Here is an 8405-nt window from a genome sequence, read left to right as displayed (position 1 = left end):
ATGGATTTCTGGAATTATAAGATGGTTTAAAAACACACTTAGGATTTCAACTGTTTGTAATTGAGGGGGAAAGAAAAGAAGGGAAAAGTTTTTTAAAAAAAATGAGAAAAGGAAAAAACAAAGCTCGTATAAATGGGGAGGGGAACAGGGGTTGAAGGGAGAGTAGGGGAATGGGGGAAAAAAAGAACCAAGTTATATCATGTACTGGAACAGGGACTGGGGAGATAGCTCGGTGGAATAAGTGCTTGCCTGACCAGTGCAAATTCCTGAGTTTGATCCCTGGTACCATAAAAAATAAATTAAGAAATTAAAAATTAAAAAATATCACAATTACAGGAACAAATTCTCTGGATGAATGTGATCATTATGTGTATCTAAAATGTACCCAAAAAATCTGATTTTAAAAAAATTATAATTTGCTTAGACTTACTTGTAGTCCATTATACGGGCCTTTGCAGCTTCAATGACAAGCTCATCACATACTTAGGAGTATGAGCCTTCCCGCCCGAGCCTAGGGCACAAAGCCTCAGATTCCCAGTGTGAAGGGTCCAGGGGCTGTTGCACTGAGGGTGACCAAGTCTGCAGGCCCTTCACCATCTCTATCTGTCCTCCAGAACCTGGGGAGAAAGAACTGATAGCTCCCCTCTGCCACATTCTGGACATGCTGCAATTTCTCTGACCCCCTTGGCTACCTGTCTTTATTGCAATCACCCTTTTCCCATCACTGCAGAGCCTCGAGTTGCAGTGATAGTATGGATGGGACATAAGGCCAATGGGTGCATCTGGTGGAGACTCTGAGCAAGCTCAGGCACATGGGACAGTACTGGGGAAGTGTGACAGCTAATCAAGCCACAGAGAAGTCAAAAACTGCACTGACAAGTACTTTCATGATTAGGAAGAGTTCACATTCATACTACCTACTAACAGTATCTGTTAAAACGCAGCTGGAATAACTAAACTGTAACTCCAGTACCAAGATGGGAAATTCAGATCTGATTCTATGTGTTAAATCTGGTCTTAAACAATTTGACAGTGTGGTTCACTTGATCAACTACTATGTTCACATGTGCAAGGGTAAGTGGAGCAACCCAGAAGCCCCTTGAAATGGGTATGTGCACCTTTATCTGACCAAACTGCTATACCCAATTAGTTCAAGTGGAGCAAGCGAGCTGAGTGGTTCGATGCTTGCGCTGAGGAAACCAGTAGCGCTTGCAGCATGGCTGACCAACTGACGAAGAGCAGATTGCAGAATTCAAAGAAGCTTTTTCACTATTTGATGAGGATGGTGATGGAACTATAACAACAAAGGAGCTGGGAACTGTAATGAGGTCTCGCGGGCAGAATCCCACAGAAGCAAAGTTGCAGGACATGATTAGTGAAGTAGACGCAGATGGTAATGGTACAATTGACCTCCCTGAATTTCTGATAATGATGACAAGAAAAATGAAAGACAAAGACAGTAAGGAAGAAATCAGAGAAGCATTCAGTGTATTTGATAAGGCTGGCAATGGTTATATTAGTGCAGCAGAGCTTCGCCATGTGATGACCAACCTTGGAGAAAAGTTACAGATGAAGAGGTTGATGAAATGATCAGGGAAGCAGATACTGATGGTGATGACCCCGGAAACTATGAAGAGTTTGTACAAATCATGACAGCGAAGTGAAGACGCTGTACAGAATGTGTTAAATTTCTTGTACAAATTTGCTTATTTGCCTTTTCTTTGTAACTTATTTGTAAAAGGTTTCCCTCTACTGTCAAAAAAAAATATATATATGCATATATATTAGTAATATATAGTAATTAGGACTTCATTCCTCCATGTTTTCTTCCCTTACCTGACTGTCATTGTCCTGAAACCTTATTTTAGAAAACTGATCAAGTAACATGTTGCATGTGGCTTACTCTGGATATATTTAAGCCCTTCTGTACATCTAAACTTAGATGGAGTTGGTCACATGAGGGAACATCTGGTTATGCCTCTTTTAAAGTAGTTTTCCTAGGAATTGTTAGCATGTTGTTGAAGTGTGGAGCTGTAACTCTGCATGGCTACAGACAGTCAACAATATGTACTTAAAAGCTGTACTATTGCAGAACAGGTGTATCATCAGGTTCTTGTACACTATTTTTTTGTACTGCTGGTCTTGTACCAGAAACATTTTCTTTTATTGTTACTTGCTTTTTAAACTTTGTTTAGCCACTTTAAAAAAATCTGCTTATGGCACAATTTGCCTCAAATACATATCAAGTTGTATATTTGTCTTACAATAAAAAAAATTACAATTCAAACTGCTGCGCTCATCAGTACCATGTCTAAAGCTTATCCCTCAACTCAAATGGAATGGTACCATCTGTGGACTATCTTTACCAACAGGACTAAAAGATTATTAGCAAGAATATAAGTCAGGTTTTTCTCTAAATATACCCCATATTGATTATCTCCAAATGCAGCTATGTTAAAAAAAAAAAAAAAAAAAAAAAAACTTTATAATGACTTCTCAAGAAAACCATGCAGAATTTTTGCCAAGATAGCTAAAATCAATCTAAATGCTTGAAGAGGTAAGTATTTAAAGTCCTGTAGATACTTTTATCTTAACAATGCTTTCATTCCTAAGACTGATCAAAATTAGCTGATCTGTTTAAATTAAAAATAAAGTGCGCCAGAGTAAAGGCTGACAGAGCATTTTTTCAGAGCCTTGCCTTACTGAAGTTCCTCTGCAGTAGGCCAAAGGTGCAAAGGTTCAATATCCACACTCTGGTAGTAAGAGAAAGAACCTCAGGCGTACTCAAGAAGTGAGAAAAGCCAAGCTGACACAGCTATGCCTTCAGCTCTGAAAGGCTAGTGATTAGCATGCTTTGGGATGTTGTATATTAATTGTATTCTGATGTACCTAGAAATCTGGTTATACAGATGACATTTGTATTTCTCTCTCTCTATCTATCTATCTATCTATCTATCTATCTATCTATCTATCTATCGGGAATTGAACCCAGGGGTACTAGCTACCTCCCCAACCTTTATCCCTCATTTCATGCAATTAACCAAACGAACCAAAACAAGTAATTGTAAAATTCTACATTTCTTTTTATTACATGCACAAACTCCTGTGAATGAGTACTATAGTAAATCATTTTGGGGAGCTATATTTTAGAAATGTTTCAAACTGTGCAAACAGGAAAGACCTTTTTCTTTAAGGTTAAAGACAATGCCATGCTATACAAATGCAAGCTGTTAATAAAAAGACAATGTAGGCATAAATGTTTCACCACTTAAAGTAACCATGTCCCAACCTGCTGTCACTGATTTTTTGGCAGAAAGTGGCTTTAGCATTTCCAGGTTGTCCTTCCACTGTCTAACCATGGACATGAACAGCAGCTGTCTCCCTTCTACCATGTAGAATACTTTGACTTAATATTCTTTTAGTAGAGGAAGGTACCTGTCCATTTTTCAAAGTGGTTTTTTTATCTGTTACAATCTGATTAGCATATATTAAATAAAAGAAACCCTGACTTAGTAAATTAAAAAAAAAAAAAACTTAGGCAATTTTCTCAGAAAATAGAGTTACAACTCCTCATTTTGAGGTTTGGCATAAAAACTCAAAAAAGGCTACATTAAAAAAAAAAAAACCTCAGAAAGGTGAAAGCTATTCTTATGTATCTGCAACAAAATTATACAAAAATTTCAAATAATGGCTTATATAATAGAACTAAAAATATAAAAAGACAGATATGATCTCTAGGGAGAAAGCTAAACACTTAGAGAAATTTAAACTAAATGAAGACAAATGCCTTAGTATTGTAATACCAACCCCTCAAGATGACCCAGGAAATTAATAAAATCACAATAAAAAAACAAGCAGGATGCTTTGCTAAAATTGCTGAGATAATTTCATAATGTTCATACAAAATACAAATGGCTGAGGGCCTCCAGGTTAGCTCAGTTGTTTAAGTGCCTGCTCATGCAAATACAGTCAGGCACAGGATACTGAGGTTTGACCCCTACCTCCACCTGCTTTAGCAGACCCGCCCATAAGGCAGCCTGAGCCAGCCCAAAAAAAAAAAAAATCTTTTTCAAAATGCAAACAGCTATCAGTCACATACTCTTAAATATTTGTTCCAATAGTTGTTTGAAATTATTACAAAGTTCTTTAATTACTGATATTGGCATAACATCAGAGAAATAGGTCAGTGGAACATTAGAACATCCAAAAATAAGGCCACACATACATGGATCAACTTACAACAAAGGCAACATCACTGACCATGGGGGAGGGTGGCCTGGAGAGTGGCAGAGGAAAAGGATAAATGATGGTGAAGACACCTTTGTAAGAAAATTCAGACTCCAGATGCAGAGACAACTCAGTGGTCTAAGCACCTGCCTGGCAAATGCAAGGACCTGGGTTCAATCCCCAGTGTCACCAAAATGGGGCGTGGTGGCACATGGCTATAATCCCAGCACTGAGGAGGCTGAAACAGGAGGATCACTACAAGTCTGAGCTGCGTAGCGAGACCCTGTACCAAATAAATAAATAAATAAATAAATAAATAAATTTTAAAATATAAAAATATAAGGGCAGAACTGATAAGATTTTGACTACAATAAACTTTAAAACTTAGCTTCATCGAAAACCACCTCCAAGAGAAGGGCACAGTAAAACACACCTATAACCCCAGCGCTCAGAATGCTAACACTGGAGGATCACTGGGACTTTGAGGCCAGCCTGGGCTACACAGGGAATTAAGGACAGGCAGAACTGTCTAGTAAGACCCCGTCTTAAAAAACACTGAAATAAAAAACAACTTTCAAAAAAGTAAAATGAGACTGGGGGATGTACCACAAGAGTAGAGTTTGCCTAGCATGCACAAGGCCTTGGTTTCAATTGTCTGGAAAGAAAGAAAGAAAAGAGAGAGAGACAGACAGACAGTTAAGTGTTGGGCAGACTGTTCACACATAATAGGTTAATTAATGCAAGAGGATCACAAGTTCAAGTCCAGTATGGGCAACTTAAACAAGACTCTTATCTTAAAATAAAAACTTGAAGTCTGAGAACATAGCTCAGGGCTCAACTGACCCAGGGATTGATTCCCAAGGTCTCAAAAGAAAGTTAAAAAGGAAGAGAGGGAAGGGGTGGAAGGAGGAGTCAGTTACAGAGGTGGAAAAGATGTACTTAACACACATTACAAAAGGACTCATATTCAGAACATATAAAGGAGTCCTAAAAATTCAATATGAAAAATACTGTCAAAAACCTAGGGGGAGAACCCGCCAAATAGGGCAAACAATTAAACAGAGGAGAATAAGAGGTATACAATAGCAGTCTTTCAGTTATTCTTTTGTGTTCAGCAGCAAAATATTTTCATCAGCACACCCTACACATGGACTTCTCTTCCACCCTATGAGTCATGATTCCACCTGAGTCTACAGGGTGGATTTCAAAGAAATAGCTGTAGCTCAGTTCCACAAGTGACGCCTAGCCACCAGTAACTGTCACGGTCATTATGCAAGTCCACAACACACTAGAACTTTGTGTGATATCCTATCCTCAAACTGTTAGAAGTGCTGGTCATTTACTTGCTATTCCAGTATTTAATAATGTTTTACTCTTAGTACTTCTTTGCTATCATGAAAACTTTTTCTTAGTTCACTTGTTTTGAAACATTTAATTTTCTGAATATTGTTTAATCTTAATTTTTGCTCTAAGATTTATACTGTATCTTTGACTTACAATTTATTTAAAAGACATTGTATATCTTCTAGTATTAGAAACTTTAAAAAGTATATTTCCATTTTCTGTTGACTTTAAAAAAAAATAGGTTTGTACCTATGTTGTTTATTTACTATTTCTTGCCTATATCTTGTAATATGAGAAACTACTTTGGCAGTAACAATACACAATGTACTAACCATTGTTACTCTCCTAAAATCTTGTTTTGAGATTTTGTACCATTGTTTTTATTTTTTTCTTTAAAATAAAATAACTGATGTCAAAAAAAAAATAAAGAATATGAATAAACAAACAAACAAACAAAAAACCAGGGGGGAAAAAAACACCTTGAGGCAGTAATAGAGGTCAGTTGTACAGCACCGACCTAGCATGAGCAAGGCCCTGGCCTGAGTCCCCAACACCATATACACACAAAGCCAGAGAATATTTAAACTAGCACTTCACAAAAGAAAAATTCAAATAGCCAAGGTGCTCAAGTTCTTTAGTAATCAAGGAAATACAAATTAAATAACACTGAAAAATAACATAAATGTAATCACTACGTACTGTAAACATGTACTAATTTTTTTAATAGACCAAAAACTATTATCCATTTAACCAAACAGCAAAACCAGTTTGTTAATATCCAGTGTTGATGATCATGTGGAGCAACAGGAACTCTTACAAAGTAGCACTGGAGTGTAAAATGGCTCACCTTCAAAAACTACCATCATATAGATACTGGCCACTAAGACATGAGTCAATAACAGACCACATACACAGCAGTAGTCTCCTAAGATTATAATAAGCTAAAAATTCTTATCATCTAGTGAAGTCATAGCTGTCATGATGTCAGCACAACACATTACATGTCTGTAGTGATGCTGATGAAAACAAACCTGTTATAGTGCCGGTCTTATAAAAATACAGCATGTATAATTAGGAACAATACATAATACTTGAGAATGATAACAAATGACTGTCACTTGTTTATGTATTTACTACACTATACTTTTTACTACTTTAATGAATAGTCTTGCTACTTATAAAAAAAAAAAAAATTTGAACCAGATGCATGCCTGTGGTCCCAGACACTTGGGAAGCTGAGGCAGGAAGGCTGCCAATACAGGAGAAATGCTTGAGCCCAAGAGATGGGGGTTGGGTGGGGCAAGACATGTCTCTTAAAAAGAAAAACAAGCATAATTTAAAACTGTGTGTGGCATGCCAGCAGCCTCATACATTTCCTGTTTATCTCATCTCTGGAATGCCTCTAGAGGCTATAGTAAATGACTGAACTATATCATGTACCTTTGTTTAAGTAGAGTTTACATTTTTCACACAAGGACAAAACTGCATTAACAACAAAGTTCTTCTTGAATCTTAAAGATTCATTAAGTGACACACAACTGTATATATACTTCCTTTAGAGAAAGTTAAGTGCGGGGGGGCTGGAGAGATGGCTCAGTGGTCTAAAGCACCTACTTTGGAACAAGCTTGGCAAAGCACAGGGACCGCGGTTCAATCCTCCAGCACCACATGCCGGCTGCGCCCCCTGGTGGGCTGAGCTGGCCACACACACACACACACACACACATACACACACACACACACACACTAAATAAATGTTAAAAAAAAAAAAGAAAGTTAAGTGCAACATACTGTAGTAGTCATTATCCACATATAGTTACTGAACACCTGAAAGGTAGTTCCCCTGAATTGAAATGGGCTATAAGTATAAAACACAATCAAGATTTCAAAAGTATAAAAAAAAATTGAGGCTGAGGAGATAGCTCAGGGGCTAAGTGCCAGCCCGACAAGTGCATGGTAACACACACACACACACCCCAAATAATTTTATATTATATTGAAATGATCAGATTTATTGGATTTAATAAAATACAGTATTATAATCCACTTCACATACTTCTACTTATGCAACAGATACATCATGATATATTCACATAATGAAATATATATAGCAAAAAATTATAATAAAAGCCACATAAAATTAAACTACAGTTCATTTTAAATCAGGAAGTCATGACTTAAAAAACTAAAGAAAATCAAAGCAGTTACAACCCTTGCCTTTTGGACAGTAATACTGAGAAAACTGGTGAAAATGTGCTGATTTCTAACCAGGTATGGTAGGTAGCCCACACCCATGTCTGTAAGTTTCTGGGAGGCCTAGACAAAAGGATTGCAAGTTCAAGCCCAGGCTGGGCAACTAGTGAGATAGTCTCAAAATAATAAAGTGCTGCAGATGTAACCCAGTGCAAAGGACCTGGGTTCAATTCATAGTAACATACACATACACACACACACACACACACACACACACGAGAGTGCTGGTGTGCCTTAAATTGTGTATTTAACCTTCACTCATTTTCTAATTGTGGGTCACACTTCATCATAAACAAGGACTTCAAAAGAGAATAGTCCAGCAAAGAGAAACTAAAGATGAACCTATTAAAGTATAAATGGCCTGCCTAGTGTCACTGAAAAAAAAAAAAAAACAAAAGGGAATGACTGTAAGAAGAGGAAAAAAAAAGGATTATATACAAGATATTAACTAGCTCCAGATTTCAATAGTAGAAGTTCAATAGCAACAATTTCCTACTTAGAATACAAGATCTCTTGGGGCCAGGGAGATGGCTCAGTGGAATAAGTGCTTCCCTGGCAAGCACAAGGGCCTGAGTAAAAAA

General features: G+C 37.2%; 1 protein-coding gene and 1 pseudogene across 1 annotated transcript in view; one reads left to right on the top strand and one right to left on the bottom strand.

The window, feature by feature from the left end:
- Window positions 1-8405, bottom strand: part of Sos2 (SOS Ras/Rho guanine nucleotide exchange factor 2) — a gene marked incomplete at its 3' end in the record, with an annotated part of 94515 nt that overhangs the window by 68737 nt on the left and 17373 nt on the right. The gene's annotated exons all lie outside the window — the stretch shown is intronic.
- On the top strand, window positions 1217-1664 carry LOC105743152 (annotated as a pseudogene).

The sequence above is a fragment of the Octodon degus genome, unplaced genomic scaffold (assembly GCF_000260255.1).
Source record: "Octodon degus isolate 3935 unplaced genomic scaffold, OctDeg1.0 scaffold00102, whole genome shotgun sequence".
In the NCBI taxonomy this organism is placed as follows: Eukaryota; Metazoa; Chordata; class Mammalia; order Rodentia; family Octodontidae; genus Octodon; species Octodon degus.
The sequence above is the reverse complement of the archived record's forward strand: the minus strand, read 5'-3'. Positions and strand labels throughout refer to the sequence as shown.